This window comes from Cupressus sempervirens, chromosome 4 (genome assembly GCF_028749045.1).
Source record: "Cupressus sempervirens isolate cs-2001-9-10 chromosome 4, ASM2874904v1, whole genome shotgun sequence".
Lineage (NCBI taxonomy): Eukaryota > Viridiplantae > Streptophyta > Pinopsida > Cupressales > Cupressaceae > Cupressus > Cupressus sempervirens.
This window is the reverse complement of record NC_143121.1, coordinates 189255997-189279719: the sequence shown is the minus strand read 5'-3', so window position 1 is coordinate 189279719 and position 23723 is coordinate 189255997. Positions and strand designations below refer to the sequence as shown.

The 23723-nt window shown below is 33.2% G+C and overlaps 2 pseudogenes; one reads left to right on the top strand and one right to left on the bottom strand.

Moving 5' to 3' along the window:
- Positions 1-2131: 2131 nt before the first annotated feature.
- On the bottom strand, positions 2132-4784 carry LOC149560632 (uncharacterized; annotated as a pseudogene).
- A 3125-nt stretch (positions 4785-7909) lies between these two features.
- On the top strand, positions 7910-22131 carry LOC149560631 (amino acid permease 8-like; annotated as a pseudogene).
- Positions 22132-23723: the final 1592 nt, after the last annotated feature.

The following is a 23723-nucleotide window of genomic DNA, read 5'->3' as shown; positions in this document are numbered from 1 at the left end:
CAGACTGAACATACATATTTCTTGATTTTTTTGTGATAATAAAAAATGGTCTCTATAAAATGGGAACAACTCTTTATTTCACCATTGGATCTTTATTAATGTTGGATATGTTGTTTTAAATCAACTTACCTATGGTTTCACCAAAACAATTTTGGTAATATTATTGTCAGTGAAAGTTATAGATGACAAGGTGGAGTGCTATAAAAATTGTCAAAACTAGGATAGTTATAAAGATTATAAACTCTTATTTATTCTATTTTGGATTTTGGACTATGAATTATCTAAGAATTTAGCAAATGATCTTCATTGATTTGGAAAGTACTAAGGTTTTTATAATTATATGTTTTTAGATGTAACAGAGGATTTACTAATGTCAATATTCCATTATGTGGCCATATTAACATACTAAATAAGGGTTGCGACCTTCTATTCTTTGTCTAGATTGTGGAATCTCCAACATTTTACCACAGGCTTGACATATCTTAAAAGCTATAAGATATATGATATTATTAATTTTTGGGGTTCTTCTGAGGTGAAAATGGCTATAAAATCTTCATCTTTACATTGAATCCACTAGTACAAAAACAACAATATGTGACTAAAAAAACCTCGAGACGAAGGAAGATCAAGGCAACACATCATTTTGTCCCATACACTTCACTCGAATATATATGTGACTAAAATCAGTAAAGTGACTAATAGTAGTTAATATCTAGTCATTTATACCACCACTAAATATACTACTAAGTGATTTTAGTCACTGATTTTGATCTGTGACTAAAATATACTACTAAATATAATATTAAATTAGTAGTATATTTATTGGTGTTATAAATGACTAGATATTAACTACTATTAGTCATTTGACTAATTTTTAGTAGTATATTAAGTAGTATATTTTAGTCACGAATCAAAATCAATGACTAAAATCTCTTAGTAGTATATTTAGTAGTGTTATAAATGACTGGATATTAACTACTGTTAGTTACTTGACTGATTTAAGTCACTATTTTCAATCATTGATTTAGTCACACATTTAGTCATATAATTAATAGTATATTTAATCACATATTTAGTCATAAATTTGAAAATTAATTTAGTCATATATTTGATTTTATATATAGTGATCTATTTGGTCACATAATTAGCATATTTAGTAGCTTATTTAGTAGTATATTTAGTTATAATAGGGCATGATGGAATTGAACCACCATCCTCCTACTTTAAAAGCAAGTGCTCTTCCATTGAGCTAAAACCCTTTGAAGAATAATCATACAATGTGTATAGCATTGTATGAGTACATTTTATAGCATACCTAGTAGTATATTTAGCTATAATAGGTCATGTATAGCATTAGGAATTCTAGAGCTAGATGACTTGAAGTTGTTTTCAATCCTATCTTTCATTATATCAAGTATTGCAAGTAGTACATTAGAATTTGTGCCTTTCTCATATCGTTAGCTTGTAATATCTACGTAGTCAAGTACTTGCATTTAGGTAAAACATTTCTCTTACACTTATGATTTTAAGTATTGCCTCAAATTTTGATGTAACACCACCAAGGTCATCCATCAAACATGTAGTTATAGCTGCAAATTCTGCATCCACCCTTTGACCATGTAGTTACACAAAATAAATGCTTATTTTTTAAGGAAAGAACAGATGAAAAAAATTGATTATAAAGTATTTTTCATTTCAAAATAAAATGGTGACCACTAAGATCACATGACATTGCACATAGATAAGGTACAAAAGATTTTATTTTCAAGATTAATAGTAGCCAAAAGGAAGTAAGTGAAAATTTACAAGAACACTAAAACAATAGTTACTTATATAGAAAAATTCAAAAAAATTCTTGAAGCCACATCAACAAGCACAAATAAGCATGCAAAGTGTTCCATAGGCATGAATAATATTTCTATTGTTAAAATAAATTATCTTTAAAAATTGGACAGCTAATTTCACCCGCATTCTTTAGAGGTGACAACTTGTAAGATTCCATGTCAAAGAGGCTAAGGGGGTTTTATACATTATTGAAAACTTAGTTGCTCTATTTTGTTGGTTAACACAAAGGTTAAAAGAAAAATTTATATCAAATTTTTAAGTACTAAATTACTGTTATATTTTACTGTTATGGTCCACATAGAACATCATATAAAAGGAAACTCATAGTTGATAATTAAGGTTGAACAAGATACTGAGGTTATTGTAGTTGAGGTTGATGTTTTTGTTGGGTCTGCTATAGTTGTGGTTGTTGTTGTACATTGGACTATTGCATCTGAGGCTATTGTTGTTGTTGGGGTTGCAGCATTTGAGGCCTTTGTTGTTGATTAGGTTGTTGTAGTTCTGGCTGAGGATGTGGTAGTTTCTTTTGTTGCTCAAATTTTTTCAGCATGACTACTTGTTGCAAGAGAACATAAATTAGAAACCATAAGAAACTGTATCATATTTTTCTTCAAATGATAGCATTTTAACTGAAAAGAGTGGCCTCTACTAAGAAAGTTTCATAATCTGAATGTCCAACATTAATCATAAATTTTCAAGTGAAGCTAGTAAGATTGAATAACAGAATGTTTCTCCAAACCTTGCTTTCACCTATCACACTATTATAATAATACTTGTATCCCTCTAGAGAAGTATGCCATGTCCAAACACAAGTTAGGGGTGCAGAACTAGGGGCACTAACTGGTGCAATAGCTGCAATAGTCTTGGTTTTAGCAGACATAGAAAGTGCACTAGCGTAGCTAATTGTCACAATTCCTTGCAACTATGCTGAGAATGTACATGGCTTTATCAACAACATATAACAATGTTAATATTATACCACATTAACAATCCTAAATAAATCAACAACTAATTCATAAATGTATTACTTACTTGTTGTAGTCTAGATTATTTTGTTGGAGCCACTTGATAATAACCCTAAAAAATGAAAATTGTGAATAAGTATTCCTATGATATTTCACATTCACTGAACTAGTTTGAGTCATTACATTTATTAAGAATGTTTATCCTGCACTTTCTTTTGCTAAGGGCATATCAAGAGTGGTTGTTGTTGGGATTGAGTTGAAGCCTACACTAAAGGTGCTAATACCAGAGGCAACTGGATCTACTATTAAAATGAGAGGTGTTTTTGGGGTTGAACATTACTTTGCATAGAAGGCACCTACTATTGTAATAGTTGACTAGAGGGCTACTATTGTGATAGTTGCTACATCAGTTGTTGTGATAGTTGTTGAGCTTGCAAAGGAATCTGCTAAAGAGAGGAAGCAATATTTGGCTAGATTAGAGACTGAGAAACATTAAACTATCCATATTGAGATGGTTGTTGTGAATCTAGTGTATGGCCAAATGGGGCTTGTTGAACATGTTGTTGTGAACATTGTAACTATTGACCATACAATTGCAAAGACTATTGGGCTTGTGGTTGTGAGTGTTGTTGCACCTATTGATGATTTTTTGTAAATATGGTTGGGCCTACATTTGTAATTAAGATTGTGTTAGTTGTTGGCTATGTAGTTGAGAGTATTGCACATGTTGACCATATTGTTGCAAATTCAATAATTGCTGCAATTTTTGCAACTATGAATGAGATTGTGTGGATTGATGTTGATTTTGGAATAGTGGCTACAACTATTGTTGCATTTAGTGTGTTTGTTGTATAGGTGGTAACCAACCTTGAACTTGAGTTTGATGCTACAAAGAAGATGAATTATAGCCTTGTCAAGGACAACATCCAAAACATCACTAAATATCATTAAAAAAATACTATCCAAACCATTTCTATAGGCAACCAAAAAATGCAAATCCTTGTCAAAACTTATCAAATTAAAATATATCATATCGACTGGTCGATACAAAAAGAAAAACAAAAATCTAAAAAAGTACCTATTGTGGAGAAGGGGCAGACACCCCTACAAAGCCTCCTACTAGAGAAAACACATGAAGAGGCCCTCCAACAGGGCCATTTACTGAAATCTGGGGGCCACCGATAGATCCAACCTGTACATCACACTTGATGTCTATATTAAAAAATGATACAACTCTCTTTAAAAAGATTACTAGAAACTCCCAAATGTTTACAATATATATAAATAATATAATAAACAAAGTAATACTTGAATGGCCTTACCAGTGGTGAATGTTCTCCTACAAGTCATGATCTTCCACTAGGAGTTGATGGCCTGCCATATGGATTTTATCCAACTTGTGGGGATGATATTCTCATATTTACTACACTCATGGGCTGCCAATTTGTAGGTGCACCCTGTCCTCTTGTGTTGCCTCCACAACTCACAATAGGCCTACATGAGCAGCACAAATGATTCTACTAAATACATTATTTGAAGCCTCCAACTCAAACACATTAAATTATTGATGACTTATGTGGATCCAAATGGGCTATGTTAGTTAGCACCAAAGCCTAGTCCTCTAAACATAGGGCCATTCCTAGATAATATAACAAGAAAATTAACACCTAAAATAAGTTGCAAATACACTAGTATTCAAGATACATATTGAGGTAACATGTTTTAGGTGACAAGATAAATAGAAGTTTGAACCTTACATCTCCAACTTTGGGTCTTTTAGGCTTTGCAAACCATACAGTCAAAGGTTGATTGCATCCCTAAAAAAATACATTTTTGTAAGGCTAAAATGTACTTTACATTTGAGAACTATATCAAAAATAAGCACCCACTGGAGGAAATATTAGAAATTGAAAACACAATGTTTGCCTTCATTGTGAAAGCTCCATGTAATTTCTTAATAGCTACCACATCCATTTATCTAGTTAATAAATGCACATCCTGCACAGGTAATTTAATAGTTAACAAAGACAATATCAACCCTAAAACATTTTTATGAATCAAACTATTAAAAATAGTAAAAGTTTCCCCGCTCATAAAATATCTATCTATTAAAAAAGTAAAGGATTCTCTAAGTATCAGCACTAAACTACCATTCCTAATATTTTATAATTTCAATTATCCACATTGCTCATTGACCAATGCATTCAGTACTTGTGAAAGACTTTATAAAGATTACCACTACCATATAGGCCTCAAGAATTAGAAAAGGAACCATAATATTATTGGCCAATTCAACATAATATAAAAAGAACTAGCAATAATGAGTAGGCAATAAACTCCAATGGTATATAACAATTAAAGGTTGATAATACATCATCCTTAGCTTAGTTGATCATTTTTTACGAAGGACCAATTTAGAATTTTCACAAGACTAGTAAGCATTCCCTTCATTGGGTAGTTAGTAAGGCTTTGGGCATACTTTGACCAAAATATAGTCACTGGCTTTGGATGGTTGACCTCACCATAGATAATTGGGTTTTTAACATAATAAGATTAGCATGAGATGAGGATGCATATGTAGGGAAGCAATATGCACTAGATGGTACCATCATGAAGATGTTGTTAATATGAAACCAATTTAATAATAGGTACAATCTTTGATGAGATTAGATCACAAGTTTGAGTAGAGATTATGACCTCCTTTTAAGTGTCGTAACACCTCCACATGAGAATGGGATATCAGACATCACTTTCTTCTTTTGACCTTCTATGTAGTTAGTGTCAATAATGCTTATCTACTTGGCAAGCTCAATTGCAAATATCCCATCAAATACAAAATTTGGGTTTCCAATAAAGCTCATCTCCAAAAATATGGAGCTAGATCATTGTATAATGAGCCCTAAAGAAATAGTCAACTATCATGTTTTGATCCAATGCATTTATTTGTTCTATTGAAAGTTGGTTAAGGTCTTTCATTATTCAAGTTGGCTACATTGGAGGTCTGAGAAAGTTGTGTTAGCTCAAAAATTTGAGGATTTGGATTGGACATGGATTTTGGGCTTTAGTAGAAACATGGGAGCAAAAGCTTTATCACACATGAACAAGCATAATGAAAAGTGAGAATGGTGGAGCTTTTGATATAGAATGAAATGAGCAAGAAATGCATAAAAAGTTTTGAATCAGAAATTGCATCAGCAAAATACTAGTATAGAAATTAATCCTTTTGGGTGACTTTCATCTTGTTCAAAGTAGCAAGCTTAAATTCATGCATTTTTTTCCATTATCAATACCAAACATGAAAGCAAGAAAAATTTGTTATCCTAGATATCATTATGTAAGGATAGTAAGGAGGACTGTGTGTTGCTACAAATGCAACTTCTTATAGACAAAGTCCAACTGACTTGTCTTAGTATCTCATGTATTCTTAATGTTCTTAACCCCTTATAACCTCTTCCTAACTCTACAAGATGAAAATTGTCTATATGTGACATGGTTGGGGAAGTAGGTACAAGCTATCAAGCAAGACGGGTTGGAAATGGGTTTAGGAAGACCTTTCATGTCTCATCTCCTATGGTAGACATCCACTTTATGGCATGGTGTAGAAATGGCTTTAGATGGACCCATCACATCTCATCCCCCAATGTATTTATCAATATAATTCAGTTTGACCCATCCTAATCATTAACTATATGGATGTATGTATACATCTTTCATGTTGTAATTATAGGATCAAATCATATTGTAATTGAATCTTCCTAGCCTTGTTAGAATAGATCAAATCATTGTGCTTGATAGAAATGTAACTCAAAATATCAAAAATGCTAGAAAACCTCGAAGCACAAGCTAAACCAAGGTATTGCTCCATAAATAAATAAAGAAGCCAACATAACAGAAGCCTATAAAGATTAAGCCTAATCCAAAGTCAAATTCTAACAAAGTAGCACCAGTTAAAAATATGTTAGAACAAGAAAAACTATACACATTTGTATTTATCAATTTATATTTTTTATACTCTAGAACACTTTTGGCCTAGATTTGGAGGTCAACCCATGTTTAAAAACTTAAGCGGGGAATGGAGTTAACTACATGTGATGATGAATTGCTCTGTGCTCTTAAATTTTTGTAGAAGATAGCTATGAGGGTATCACTAATAGGCCTAGTTACAATGGTACAAGATAGGTTGAGATAAGAAAGAAATAACTAAGTATTCCTGGCCATGTGAGTGACTTGATGAAAACAAATTTCTCTATTGAGAATGATACTTGAAACTAAGCTTTATATCTAAACATATGTAAAACTATAATGATTCTGTAAAGCCAATCCATATCTTTAAGGTTAAATTTTAATCCATAGTACTATTAATAACAAAAAATTTAGTACCTAATCTATCCCAAATATCTCATAGTAAATCCTCATAAATTTTAATGTAAATAAATGAAAGGAAGATCATTGGATTGTTCATTTCAGCATCAGAGGGATTGCATAAAAGCTCATGTTAATATCTAAAAATTAACCTATCTTATTTCACAATATAGTATTCACCCCTTAGTTTCCATTTATATGAAATACTAGCTTTATGCTATGTTTGTCTAATCAATGTTTTCCATTAATCAATTTGGTGATTCTCTGAATGGAGGGTTTTAGAGAAATTCTATGGATAATTATTTGTGGTGACTTGTGTAGGTAGTTCTTGATAGATGATTTGATCTAGTATGAGTTCTTATCTAATCTAAAATTGGATGATACATAGTCTAGAATGAGTTTTGTTTAAATTTATAAGTCATTTCAATATTGAACTAACGTATTTAGTTTCCCCCAACACTTGAAGCCATTCATTATTATCAATTAATAAGGTGTTACTACTCACCTAACTAAAGTTATCCAACAAGCTTTTAATGTAGGTAATGTTCAAATTTTATCCATCATTGAGCACCAAACTTCGCATGTAATCCTATGATCAATGAGAGGCATCTACTCATGTAACATGGAAAAAGTAAACTTTTTCCTTGTTATCAATTTTAGATTTCACCAAATCTTCTAGTTTTCTAGCCTCTGCCAAACTTTTATCTCCTACTATCATCAACAAAGTGTAAGGGAACATGGCCTTGAAGTTGAAGGTGAATTTAATACCAAAGAGTTTTATATATGAGGTAAAATTTTGAACGAATCTCCCTAATGATCTAGCTCAGTTAATGAACAAGTATGTTTAAGGATTATCTTTGGGTTCTCACTCCTGAACAAATGAAAGAAACCTGGTGAAACTTCATTTTTTGACACAAGAAAGGTTTAGGTGATTGTGCCACTCCATATTAATGTAGAAGGAAGTGTGGTGGTCTTCAAAACACAATGAGCGTTTAAAATTTTAGAGGTTTAGGCACTCTAGCCTATCAACAACCTCTAATTTTTAAAGAACCTAACTTGTCAAGGCTTCCACAATACTAATGGATTTGGTTTCCTAGGCTTCAAACCACTTAGAATCAAGGGATTCTAAGACTCTATTTTGATTTACATGCTTCCAATGCACAAAGTTCTTTCAAACTATTCCAAAGGCCTAATAGGTTGTCTAATAACCCTGCAACAGACTTAGGATGGTAATAACTTTGTCTTCCCAAAAAACACTTGACAAGATGATAAAATTTCGAGACACCCTTTTCAGAGTTCTATAACATATCAAAGAATTTCATATGGTTGTTTTGGATCAATACACCTAACCATGACTAACCCCCTATTTTGAATGCATGAAAATGACCAAATTTTGAAAGGAACTATCAACTAATGACCTCCTATCAACCCCAACTCCTTGATAGTGTCTATTTATTCCTTAAAATGGCCAAATCCAAAAGGAATTAGACTCCAGTGCTTGGCAATTACAAAACTCCCAAATTTTGTCTTCAAACCCTTATTATCTAGGGCTTTCTCAATCACCCAATTTTACATACTTTTGAAAGAAATTGATGATGGATTCACCATAAAATTCACATTGTACAATATTCCCAATCACAAAATATACCCCTTGTTTGGCTAGATTAGCCATTGCTATACTTAGGTATCCAATTTAAATGCCTTCATCTTTGTTCTTGAACTATAATCACCTAAATCCCACTTGGATCTGCATATGCCTAGTTAAAAATCTATAATACAAGTTAGAATTAACATTCCATGAATATTAGGCCTTTATATTCATGGATTTATTTCCATTATTCTAAGTTCCTACTACAATAATAGTAACAATTAAACAAAATTACTAGTTGACAACTCGGAACAACAAATTCACTAAAATGTTAGAAACTTCATCTGATAGCAAATAAATTGGTTGAGAAGACCCTATCAATGCATATGGACAACAAACCAATCAATTTGAGATTCAAAGTGCAATCAAATTGCAAAAAATAGAAAGGTTTGTATTGTTGTTCATTCACTAGTACAATCAAATGATAGAAAGAAAGATTGTAATACAACCTAACAATCAATTCCTTGAGTCTGTAAGTTTAAATTCATAGTGTTGTCAATAGAATTTCTTATCAAATAATAGAAAAGAAAGAATGGAATATAGCCTAACAATTAGTACCTTATGTTGATCTCAGATTGGTTTTGACAATTGAGTGTCAACACACTTAAGTCATTTACTAAGTTCATGTCAAACTAGTAATACATGTCAAGTATGATATGTAAATACAAGACTATGCCAAGTTGAAATGAGCTCTAAGTCACTCATTTGTCCTCACTCAAGTGCCAAGCAGACAATACATGCTGAGTGATTCAAGTGTCGAGCAAATTGTAAATGTTGAGCAGTTTAGGTATTGAGTCAAAAACAAAATTATAGTATGTTCCCAGCATCAATAACTTCAAGTGTTCAACATCACAGATTGGACATATTTGTTTGTGATTGCACAAACAACTATGTAAACCATTTTTAAGCCAACCTAAGGATAGAATATGATCTTTTGAAGATAATGACAAATTTGTATGCCCATTCCCTATGCAATTACATGCAACCAATCAGAAAAAGGGAAGGATTAAGCAACAAAAAAGATGAATCTCAGCTATAGATTCATACCTAACCCTAAGTCTTCTAGTCTTCTTAAGGAGGAAGAAACTCTAAACTTCATAATGAGTGTGTAAGGAATTTAAGGAGGAGAATAGTGAAGTTTGCATGCAAAAAATAGAGCATTCATGGAGACTTGGAAGACATAGAAAGTGAATTGTAGGATCAGTTTGAGAAGAACAAAGGATAGAGGATACAAAATTGACATATCAAATCAGAGAGGATCAAGAAGGACATAGTACATATTTTATCTTTAATCAAGCTACCAGAGCTAATTGTGTGTGTCATCCCCACCCCAATTTTACCTTCACTTTGGAGGGTTTATGGGTAATCATATCAGATGTCAAATGTGTGATTGCTTATGTGTTTACATGTTTTAGTTGTATGTGCTTTGCATGTTATTTCAAGTTTATCTATTAAATGCATGAAATGAATGAGTGGTAAAAAGTTTTATGGGTTCATGTTTTAACTACTGATTCACCCCCTCCCCCCCCCCCCCTCTCAGTACTTTACCTTTCATACTTGTAATTCCAAAAATTGGTATCAGAGCTGAGTTCTTAGAAGAAGAAGCTTTGTAGCTTAGAGGAAAGATCTTGAAATGGAAGTCTATAAGTTGGGAAAGACCATTGAAAACTAGGAGATTGAAATACATCTCATACTACATCAACTAAATGAAGCCAAAGATGCTTTGAAGAGTTCCTTAAAGAGAATGAAAGAGATTGCTATAGTAGAAAATGACACACAATACAAAGAGATTAACACCACAAAGTTGTTTGTAGATAGAAAATCTAGTGAATTCAATGTAGAAATTGTAGATCTAATGGAAAAAAGTAGAGCACAAGATGAAGAGATCAGAAATCTCAAGTTGAAACAAGAATCACAAGCTATACTGTTGTGTGAGGTGACTAAACAAAAGAAGAAAGCTATAGAAGACAAGGCCATGATTGAAGACGACAAAAGAGTTTTGGAAAACAAATTGGAAGAAAAGTCAACAAAGCTATCCAAGATCTCAAAAATTCAATTGGATACCTTAAGCCAAATGATGAATTCTCATTGTGAGTTGAATGTCAAGGATATTGAAATAACTACTTTGAAGTTGCAGAATAAACAATTGCAAAATGACCTGAAAAGAGAAAAGGAATTTTCTGAAAGTTTCAACAAGCCAAATGAAGTCATCAAGTACTTTGAGAAACTACTAAAATCCCCTAGATCAAGTAGAGATACATCAAGATTGGGCTACACAAGCACTAAAGAAGGAGAATCATCCAAAGCTGCTAAGGAAAGGAACAATAAATGTAAGAACTCTAAACCTACTTGTCACCATTGTGGTAAGAAAGGACATTAAACTAATGTGTGTAGGAGCAAGAATGAAAATCATAATGCTAAGCCTAAGAACATGACTCGTTTCCACAAGTACAACAAACAAGGTCATTAGGCACATGAATGCAGAACCAAAACTATGAATGCATCAAAATTTGAAGGACATTGCTACAATTGTCAGAAGTATAGACATAGAGCTTTTGAATGCAGATCCAAGTCCACATGGTCATCAAGCAAGCCAACAAAGGTAAAAGGCTATGAAAACTCCTATAACTGGGATTACAATATAAGATATATCTGTCACTATTGTCAAGAATATGGACATGTACCTAAAAATTGCACTAGGACTCACTTCAGTGGTAACTACAAGAGATGGTTGAGTCAACCCACATGTTTTAGCTATTACAAGACTGGTCACATCAACAAGCACTGTCCAACTAGGTCCAAGGCACCAAGTTGTGAATTTGATAAAGGTGAAGGCAAGGCAGATGTTGAACACATCAAGAATGAGATGAACAAGACATGGAAGAAGAAAGATGTTGGTTGTACATCTAATGGAGAAGGGATCACTTCACCTAATGGGTCAAGTGGTCACACTTCATCAAACTAAGCGAACAAGAGGTATGTGGGATTGATACTTAAAGTGTTGCACTATACATCAGTTCTAAAAGAAAATAGTAGTAAAATGATTACATTAACATGAATTAAGATGCAAGAAGTTGTGGAAAATTCAAGGCTAAATCTTCAAGTTTTCATGTTGTTGTCAAGCATTAAAAGTCTTCTATGTATGTTGAGTGAAAAATTAGTTAATGTCAAGCTGTTGAGTAAAGGAAGTCTCTATAGATGTCGAATGAAATAGTAATTGTGTTGATGTCAAGTTTTATAGTTGTACACATACCAAGCATTAAATGTGAATTTTTGAAGGGTATAAGGTCAATTTTCACCTATTTTTCATCATTACTAATTCAAGTGAGAGCAAGTATAGTGAAGAATTGATTCCTAATCTTGTTCATCAAATTTCAAAGGTATTCTTCATAAGCCAAGTTGTGCAGTTTAAATTTGATAAACCCTAGTTTGACAAAATGGCCTCTAGTTCAAAGAATGCAAAGGAGAAAGAAGATTTTGAGGCTCAATTAGTTATCAATGAGGTCAAACAACCCAATTTCAAGGCCATCCCAAACATTGCCTATAAAAATGACTCATCAGGCGCATTATCCATGATTCTGCCTAAAGTCATAATGGTACAAGATGTGAGAAAATGTTACAACTACAAAGTAGGAGTGACATGGAGATAAAACAAGCATATGATAAATTGTGTGAAAATAGAGTCTTGAAGGAAGAATTTAAGATTGTGGAGAGACAGGGTTTGACCTGTGCCCTAGATATTCCCATAGTTTTCAAAACTGAATGGATATAAATAGTTTTGAGTAGAACTCATAATGGATGTTTGTGGTTAGAGGGTGGACCTATCAAGATTTCAAAAAGAATTGTTCATAGGGTGACTAGTTATCCAACCCTAGATTGGCCAAAGATACTACGAAGTGACTCAAAGGAGACAATTGGGAAGAACACAGGCTCAAAATGGAATAAGCACAGAATGACAATAGATACCATCACTGATCCATTACTTGATTTTTCTATTAAGGTTATTTCCCACAAGTTCTATCGGTCAAGTAGGTTAAATAGTGTACCCTGCATAGCAGTCAATGTTGGTTACAAAATTGTAAAGAAAGATCATACTTATGATCTTTCAAAACTTCAATTGCAACAGATAAATAAGAACCTAGGTGCCATAAGGAAGACAAAAAGTGCACAATGTAAATTTGGATCAATACTTGTGTTCATATTCTTCTATGTAAAAACTAAATTCCCATCTTTTGGCAAAGTTGGATGGAAGACAAATAGATTAGTGGTTGTCCAAATTAATGAGTATATTGAGCAAATGGGTGAGAACTTTGAGTCTGTTATGACAAGCTATTTTGAAGATTTCAAGAAGTCTATGAATCAGAGGTTGAGGATACCTATTTCATTAGTAGAAAAAATCTACGATGACATGTGTTTTCTTTTCGATATTCATTACACATACATTCAGGCAGTAGTACCCAGTGTAAGATGGTTGAGACCCCTAGGCTATGAAATCAATGTTGATGAAGCCTCAGCTACTATTACTACACTCCCAGCAAACGAGATTGATAAAAGTGCCAAAATATTTGGTATCTATGATGGAATGAAATCCAAAGTTGAGATGGAGTTGAAGATAGCCTCCATACTAAAGAAGAAAGACAAATTGGTAAGGAAAATCAAGGCCCAATTTGGTGAAGAAGAAGAAGAGGATCAAGAGGATCAAGAGGAAGAGGAAGAACAAGCCCAAGAACCTCTTGCATTGACCCAAGGAATAGGTGAGGACATTGAAGAAGAAGGGGCTAAGGAAGCAAAGGAAGTACTAGCCCAAATAACACCTAAGAAGAGAAAATCCAAGGCACAACCTATGGCTAAACCAAAAGCAAAGAAGACTATCAAGCCCAGCCTAGGAAAGCCAACAACACCAACAACTAGGGCAAGTACAAGGGCTACTACTCAAAAGGCCAAAAAGCAAGCCAAAGATAAAATAAAGGCTACTAAATAGAAGGGCCCAATGCACAAGAAACAAAGGAGAAAATACATTGCACAACCAAATACAGATGATGAAAGAATAGAGTCTAAAGATACAAGTTAGTTTAGAGTGGTAAGTCATGCACCTAAATTTGATCTTGAGAATATCTATGATAATGTTAAGAATAATGTAGACTTGATAGGATTTAAAAGTATTAACTTTGAAAAGCTTGGTAGAGAAGAGCATAACCAAGTAGAAGAGTTAGTTTATGCAATGATGTCTAAGTTTAAGAAAACTCCACTTGAATTAGACAATACAATGCCAAAGGAGTTGTATACAATCATAGAAAATAAGTGGCACTACTGCCTAAACCTGGAAAAACAAATAAGGGAATCCACACTAGCATAAGTGATGCCAAATTTGACAAAAGGACAAATTGTAAAGGAAAATAAGAAGTGTGGTAGTAGATTTGCACCTAAATATAGGGCATTCAACATACTTTAGAACAATATTGAAGATGTTGTGAAGAAATTCACTCAAATGTGGAAATTAATATATGGTCTAACAATAGTTAAAGAAGGAGAAGAGGATCCCTTTGAGGGAATAAATAATAGAGATGAAGAGGAAGACAAGGAAGATGAAAAAGTAAAAGGAAAAGAGGGTACTATCATGGACAAGACACAAAAGTAGATAGATGATGTAGAAGTTGATGAAAGCCAACTTCATAGTATGCCAAGATCACCTGCATGCAAATAGCTTGCTGAAGAGAAACTGAAGAAGGGAGCAAGAGTTTGAAGTAATTCAACAAAGTGAAAAAGATATTTCACAATAAGGAAATTAAATTGTTATGTGAATGATGTATCTTTACAATGAGAGAGACCAAATATAAAGGCCTCGAGGAAGCTTGTAGAACAAGCTAGAAAGTGCTAGAAGATAAGGTTGACAACTAAGCATACGTCCACAAAAGGTGGAATATCCTTGATCAAGGTGAGAGGATAAGTATGACTAGATAGGAATAAACTCCTATGTTGTCAACAACTCCTACACTACAAATATTAACTAAATGCATTAACCTAAGTAAACTTAAGTAAAAGAATAAATAATTAATAAATAATTATTTACTCTAACACCCCCCCTTAAGCACAACTTAGGGGAATGCCTTAAGCTCACAAAAACTAAGATGAAATGCAGAATGGGTCCCAACAACAAGGCCATGTTAGGTACCCATGTACAATGCAAAGAAATGCAACCTTTGAAAATAGGGAAAGAAGAAAAACCTCATGGAAAAAACCCTCCCCCAAAAAGAGGTAAGAATAAACATGCTGAAAAAAAACAATGAAGGAAAGCCTCAACAAGACCCCCCAAGGACAACTTCCACCAGAAATGTTTCAAGAGACTCTCTCAAAACCATCCATACAACAAGCCCCCCCATGAGAGATAGAAAATATGTCAAAGCCCCCCAGAACAATGGAGCCCCTAAAGTAAGGATCGAACCAATACAACTCCAATGTAGAAGAAACAAGGAAACATAACAAGGGAACCCCTGAATGAGAGGGGAAATTGGAAGGCCTAGTTGATGCCTAAAGGAGAAAGTATGAGGATCTTGAAAGGGAATCCCCAAGGTAGGTGTGATATTTGTGTGGTGTGAGTTGGGTCACAGATGGATCTGACATTGAGAGAAGAAGATAGAAGCAGAAGGGTTTTATTCTAAAGTAAATTATAGAAAAGAAAATGCTCCCCCCAACAATGTATAAAGATATCTATCAAGTACCACAAAAAAACAACTATAGAAAGCACAAAAACTAAAAAAAGAACCTAGATTCTAGATGCAAAGAAGGAGGAAATAGAAGCCTCTACTTCAACATCAAAAATGGGAGCTCAAAAAAACTTGAAATGTGATGAAACTAGCACCATTGTCTCTATCTCTAAGGCAACTTTCTAGCACTTCTTTTGGATCAGAAAATGACCTCTGTATGCTCAAGTTATGGCCAAAAAAATAACTACTACTCCAAAAGACTAGCTCACTGGAAAAATATAGTGATTGGAAAAAATTTTACGATCGTACAGTCATCAAATGGATGTCATCAAAAAATGATTTGATCATCAGTAGCAATGCAACAACACTACCAGGTTCTCCTCCTGAGCACCAACACAACCAATGGCGCCACTACATGTCACCACTCTGATGATGATGTCACTCTTTGATCCAACTATGTCAGCAATTTAGTGCTTACGTCATCCTTTTCTGGTGCCACATCATCAATTTTCAACATGATGTCAAGCTAACATCATCATTTTCTAGCCCCCTGCTAACATCACTTTTTGGCAGTGCACAAAGATCACCTGCATGCAAATAGCTTGCTAAAGAGAAACTGAAGAAGAAGGGAGCAAGAGCTTGAAGCAATTCAACAAAGCAAAAAAGATATTTCACAATAAGGAAATGAAATTGCTATGTGAATGATGTATCTTTACAATGAGAGAGACCAAATATAAAGGCCTCAAGGAAGCTTGTAGAACAAGCTAGAAAGTGCTAGAAGATAAGGTTGACAACTAAGCATATGTCCACAAAAGGTGGAATATCCTTGATCAAGGTGAGAGGATAAGTATGACTAGATAGGAACAAACTCCTATGTTGTCAACAACTCCTAGACTACAGCTATTAACTAAATGCACTAACCTAAGTAAACTTAAGTAAATGAATAAATAATTAATAAATAATAATTTACTCTAATAGATGAGATGGCTACAGCTGAAGAGTAGTATGAAGAATAGAGTGTGCAAGACACACAAATGTTGAGCATGAGCCCTCCACATGACACAAGCATGCCTGCAAAAACTATAAATATTAAGGATGTTCCTAAAAATTGAACTCAAAAAATCAATCCTTTAATTGCAAAAGATCTTAAGAATATTCTTGACCAATCCACACTACAAGCCAGATTGTGTGAGAATCTAGTATTGGTCAGTGTTGATGAACTTCAGAAGGAAATAGCTAACATTACAAGGGATAAGGTGAACACACAAGAACCACCTTCTACCATCCCTTCAACTAATAGTGCTCAACCTTTAACACAAACCTCAATAGACACATCAACAACAGTTGACACAATTGATAAAGTTGATTTTCTTGAACAACAACAAACTGAAAGAGAAGAGGAAAAGGAAACTACAATAGAACAAATAGGATAGAAAGACACTTTTGCACCTAAAACAAAAACACAAGGTGCAAGTCAAATCATTGTAATTGATGGAATCAGATCTAAAGAAATTAAGGACATACCAAAGAAGAAGGAGCAAGAGGCTGCTCAAGCATTGGTAACACTACCAACATCTAGCACTCCTACAAAAGTCCTTCAGGAGTTGAGCACTAAATTTGTAGCATTGCAGATGTCAACACTAGGGTCAAGTTCCTCCAAAGTTGCTAAGGTAATTCACTATGGAGATGTAACTTTATATGAATAAATAGTGATACCTAAATATAAATATGCAACCATAACATTAGAGCAGATAGGTATAATGCAACAAGCATTGGAAAAGAAGAAAAATCAAGAAATACTCATAAAGGAGTATAGAAAGAGGCAAGCATTATAGGAAATCAAAGACATCTTCTTAGATGCATTCCACTTGAAAATACCTAAAGAGTCAAAGCCACTATTGGAATGGCTATGAAAAAATTTGGAACATTTGAATAATGAAGACTAGGACACCAATGCAAAACTATTAGAATGGTTTAAAATGAAAATTCAAGAAAAAGTGAATGAAAATATATCCGGTGATATAGCACTACAACAAGTTGAATTGGCTATGAAAATTGAGAAAGTGAAGAAGGTACTTGAGATGATTTTCTCATTGTACACTAAGTTATGTGATCCCACACTCTTCAGACAAGAAATAAGCCATAGAATTCTGAGTCTAAAAAAAAATTTAAAAGTATTAGTTATGCAACTACCTCAAAACCCAGGTCAAAGTGAGAAGCATTTTCACTCATTGCTTCAATCACAGAGTCAACTAAATGTATTAATAGTAGAAGAGGCTAATATAAGAGCTAACATGATTAGTATTCAAGCCTCCCTTACCCCTTATATGGAGATACTCCATAAAGAACTAGGACTTGAAAAAAAATTGTTGAAGAAAGATCCTAATCTTTCTACATCTGATGGACTAATTCACCATGCAGCAGAAATAGTAATCCAAATAAAGTCACTAGATGTTTCATGTGACAATTGGGATGTTGCTCTGAAAATAATCATGGAGGTCCAAAAATCCTTTTTGGACAGATACACCATCAGTGTATAGATCCTTTTCCATAAGTGTCAAAAAGGGGGAGATAAATAAGGAAGGGGAGATGATAAAAGAATAAAGAATAAAAAGGAGATACAAGTGAATAAAAAGGGGGAGATAAGTAAAATAAATTAAAGGGGGAGCACACAACACAAAGAGAAATAGAGCATATTAGATAAAGAGTATTAGCATATTGAAGAGAAAGAGTATCAGCAAGAGACAAATCTACTTAGAATGGAGAACATGTTTTTGATATAGGTTAGGCACATTAACTTAGGGAGAGTTATAAATTTTGAGGTGTATAGTCTATTTTAAAAAATTGAATATTTTGAAGTTTTGTATATAAGCTAAGTTGTGAATATATTATACTTGAGAAGGTTAGATTGATTATGTAAAGTTAAGTGTTTTTGACACTCATGTCAAAGGGGGATATTGTTGATCTCATATTGGTTTTGACAATTGAGTGTCAACACACTTAAGCCATTTACTAAGTTCATGCCAAACTAGTAATACATGTTGAGTATGATATGTAAATACAATATTGTGCCGAGTTGAAATGAGTGTCAAGTCACTCATGTGCCGAGTCACTCAAGTGTCAAGTAGACAATACATGTCGAGTGATTCAAGTTTTGAGCAAATAGTAGACGTCGAGTAGTTCAGGTGTCAAGTTAGAAACATAATTACAGTATGTGCTGAGTATCAGTAACTTCAAGTGCTGAGCATCACAAATTGGACATATTTGTTTGTGATTGGACAAACAACTATGTAAACCATTTTTCAGCTGACCTAAGGATAGAATACGATCTTTTGAAGAAAAGGATGAATTTGTATGTGGATTCCCTATGCAATTACATGCATCCAATCAAAAAAAGGGAAGGATTAAGTGGAAAAAGGGGTAAATCTTAGCCATAGATTCATACCTAACCCTAAGTATTGTAGTCTTCTTAAGGAGGATGAAACCCTAAACTTCATAATGAGTGTGTAAGGAATTGAAAGAGGAGAATAGTGAAGTTTGTATGTGAAAAATAGAGCATTCATGGAGACTTAGAAGACATAGAGAGTGAATTGTAGGATTAGTTTGAGAATAAAAAATGATAAGAGGATACAACATTGACATATCAGATCAAAGAGGATCAAGAAGTACACAATACATATTTGATCTTTAATTAGGCTACCAAAGCTAATCACAAGATCTATGGTAAAACATCCTAATAGGTGATTTTAGTTAAATCTCCTAGCTGGAGAAGTCCTAATAGACTATTGTAAATCCTTTAATAGGGTGACATTTCAAGTGGGTGTTCTAAAGTCCTTTAGCTAGGTACCCTTTTAACAGGGTTGAAATCCTCTAACAAGGTGGGACATAATAGTCATTGTAAGCCTTTAACAGAGTAGACCTTTCACAGGGCAGATCATGTCTCATGCTCAAATCATTACAACCTTAATTGGCTACACTTTATTGCTACAGTAGTGAAGAATTGTGGGTGTCATCCCCACCCCATTTTTACCTTTGCTTTGGAGGGTTTCTGGGTAATCATATCAAGTGTCAAATGTGTGATTGCTTGTGTGTTTACATGTTTTAGTTGTATGTGCTTTGCATTTTATTTCAAGTTTATCTGTGGAATGCATGAGATGGATGAGTGGTGAAAAGTTTTATGGTTCATGTTTTAACTGCTAATTCACCCAACCCCCCAAGTAGTTTATCTTTCCTACTTTTAATTCCAACACCTTGAGCCTGTAGTGTAAACACAAGTGCCATAACCTATAATCAAAGATACAAGATAGACATTATTAAGATAACCTAGTCCAAAATTCTAATATAGACATTATTAAGATAACCCAGTCCAAAATCCTGATACTATGAAGAAAAATGAAGTATTTGATTAAATTCTACTTACTTTTTAAGTTATAACTTATAAATGACACCCAAATTCTTGTCACCCCATAAAAAACTACTCAATTAACAAAGAAATGAAATGTCTAATTTAAGCTCTCAACTAAAAACTATTTGTAGAAAACTCATTATTAAAGTTTACAGTTGTGTTATTTAAAAATCAAGTCCACATTTCCTTAATCATGTTTTACTTTGTACTAAGTTAATAAAATAACATACCCACTTCACCACTATGATAAATTAGAAACACAATGGTAGGAAAGATGTACCATACCTAAATAGTACTTTGTGACTTTTTAATTTCAATTAGAGTGGAAAGTTATTGAATTATCATATAACTCAAACACTAGACTAAAAAGATTTGAGGTTGAAAATTTTTTGAGAATTTCTCGTGGCCATCTTGGAGCCTGATACAACACAAATTTTCAATTTTTAATGAATGTCAATATATCGATGTAATAGATGGGCCAAACTTAACCATATAAACATTACAAATGTGACAAATTTAGCCATGTAAAGGCACTATAGGTATGAATTCAGCTTCATGTATACAACCCTAATTAGGAGTCCCTCATGACTTAGAGTCTACTTTAATGCCTTTTCATAATGTTCATACTCTATTTGCCTCCCAAAAAAATTCCATTGTGAGAATGTTTATAGTTTCTACTTTCTATAGAGATCCATGTAGCTTGGAAAATAAAAAGCAGTCACAACACATCATACTTACTGGGATTACTCTAAGTGATCATTGCATTGCCACTGAAATCACAAGTTCTAGATGCCATGTTATTCTTCTAATAGTAACTATTAAAAGCATAGGAAGCATGACCTACAACTATATTTGGATTGTAGCATGCACCTCCATTTAGAATCTCTTTATAGGAAACACCTTTGATTCCACAAGCATAGTCCAGACTAATATAATTCAGAATCTCCAGAGCATAGATAGCTGCAAATACAAAAAATACCTAATTATAAGAGTTAGAAAACTATGAATCCTTTCATTTCAAAAAAACTACAGCAAACTCAATGCTCTCATTATAATATGTGTTGAGTGTCTATCTAGGTATCTTTGAATATACAACCCTAGCTCCACCTAATTGCAGCAATAATGTCCATCTCCTACACAAAAATAGGACTGGGTCTTGCCATGGAAAAAGTAGTTGGTATTCTTTTAATCCTATTTTCTTTCAATTTTATTAGAATATGTTCTGATGATACTCTTATTTTGCTCCTGTCTATTTGTCTAGTTTAGATATTTTCAAAATCCTATCAAATGCACTACAGGCCTTAATCTTTCAACTTCGAATAGGACTCCAAAATCTTGTATATGTAGAAAATTGAAAGATTTACAGAAGTATAGTTGGAATCATCTCAAGCACAACAATATCCATATTACAGAAAGCTTGGTTGGTCCTCTAAGTTATTGGCAACATAGAATTTTCTTATACATACTCTATCATTGTGATACAAATTGAGGTATGGAAAAATCTTCTTTTAAGTTGTAATCTAAGTTATTATGGATTAACCATATTATCATGCAAGACACTTTGAAATGAGAACCTTAGAAAAATAAAACTATGAAGAAAGCCTCCATGTTTTCTATAACAACTACTACTTTCTTCTATTTTCTTTGTAGTTCCTTTGGGTATGCAATATTTGGAGAGAATGCACCTAGAAACTTCTTGACATGTTTTGGTTTTTATGAGCCTTACTAGCTTCTTGACTTTGCCAAAGAATGCATTGTAGTTCATATGGTGGGAGCCTATCAAGTTAGAATTATCCAAGCCTACTTTTTTCTCTCAATTATTTTCAACTGCCAATTACCCTAATAAGTTGTAATCCAAGGCTAGATGTTGAACCCTTCATAGATAAAAATAATTTTTTCACTGCATCTCTTGCAGGTATTCTATCAACCCTTGTTTTCTTTCATTAAAGATTGGTTTCTAAACAAGTAGCTGAATAATAGAATTGTCAATAATGAATATGGTGTGCCTATTGCCCTACTGGGATTGTATTATGTTAATCTATTTAGGATATTTTGGAGAATTGTATTTGTGGTATCAACTACTGGTATAGCAATTTTGATTCCATTTTCAATAATGTTCTTGGACTTCTGGGTGCAATTAAATTTTGGCCATTGGCAGTGTACTTCCTAGTAGGAATGTATATGGTGAAGAATAAAGTCTGATAATGGATGATTACCTAGTTTATTTTGCAAACTTTTAATTTCATTTGCCTTCTCATCTTAGTGGAAAATTTGCTAGCATCAATTGAAGGCCTTGTTGAAGGTTAGTATATGGAACACATTATATCTTTGGAAATTCCATTGTGAAGGTAGCCTCAAGTGGTTTGCAAATAATGTTAAATATATTTTCTACCATCAATGAAATAATTCATTATGAGAATGCTAAATTGTGCACCAAGAAATTACATTAAATAGACATGATAAACAATTTCCATGATAATAATAATGAGATCCACTCTAGCTTACACATATCAAATACTACATATTTTAACCCTTATAATGTGTTAATCTCAAGTCCCTCTGACAATAAGCTGAAATTTTTTCTATCTTATAGGTGTTTGACTAAAAATAGTTGAAGAAATTTATATTTTTTCTATGATAAAATTCTAGCCTATTACCAAAGGCAAATAAAAAATAGTTCTTACTCAATTATTAACAACAATTCTATGTTATACTTGAAATAACTTATGTTGGTAAAAGGAATTGAAATGATTAAGTCCAAAGAATTTGATCCTACCTAACCATGATTTGGTATGGACCATAATGAACTAATAGAACTGTATGCATTAGTCTTTCATTCAGCAGATTTAACAACAATCAACAAATGCCTTGGAATGTGTCTGTACCAACATAGATCGTGTTGGGTTTTATAATTTTATTGATTTTTTTCTAAGATCTCTTCCACCTATTGGTCTTCCAATGCATTTTATAGATATACAGTCCTTTAGTAAAGTAGGTTTCATTTCCTAGAACAAATCCTAAATCAGTAGATGATGTTGATGCCTGATGGATCTCTAGACCAAAACTTAAGGTATGTCAACAAGGGAGCTTTCCTATATTGAATTAGGCAACTATAGTTACATTGGATGTACAGAAGAAGGTGATTCCTAAATCTTCATATGTTGAATTTACATGGTAATATTTTCACAATTATTTGATTGAGGACTTTTATGCCCAACAGTCTATAGGTGGAATTTTATACTTCATTTATGTAGGAATTCATTACCTCATAGTGTTTCTCTAAGGCTTCTCATGAATCTATTATCTCAAATTTTCAATATGGATAGTGGTATAAAGAATTATAGTTTCAATTATCAATGCCCTATGATGATATTCTTACAGACTTATGATCAAGGGTTTTCTAAATTCACCTATAGCTATTAGGACACAATCATGTGATCTTAAATTTTGTGTGAGAATTCCTCCAAGAAAGTCAAGTGAGGCTTGTTCCAATTCTCATTTCGAAGTAGATAAAATCATTATATATTTTTTCTATCATTCTTTTCAAATCCATGATCTCTTAATTGAGATCAAAAACTTGAGCCTCATACAAAATTCTGTACTAGTTGGGAATTCCAATGGTATTAGGAAGTTAATTCATTCTTCAATTGAAGAGTCTTGATTTCATGTATCTCCTTATAACATTCCTATTTCAAAGTGTCCAATTTCTGATATGAAATTTCAATCCATTTAAAATAGTAATGCCTATTGAGAATTGTGCTACATCATTGATTCAATAATTGTGTTTTCTATTT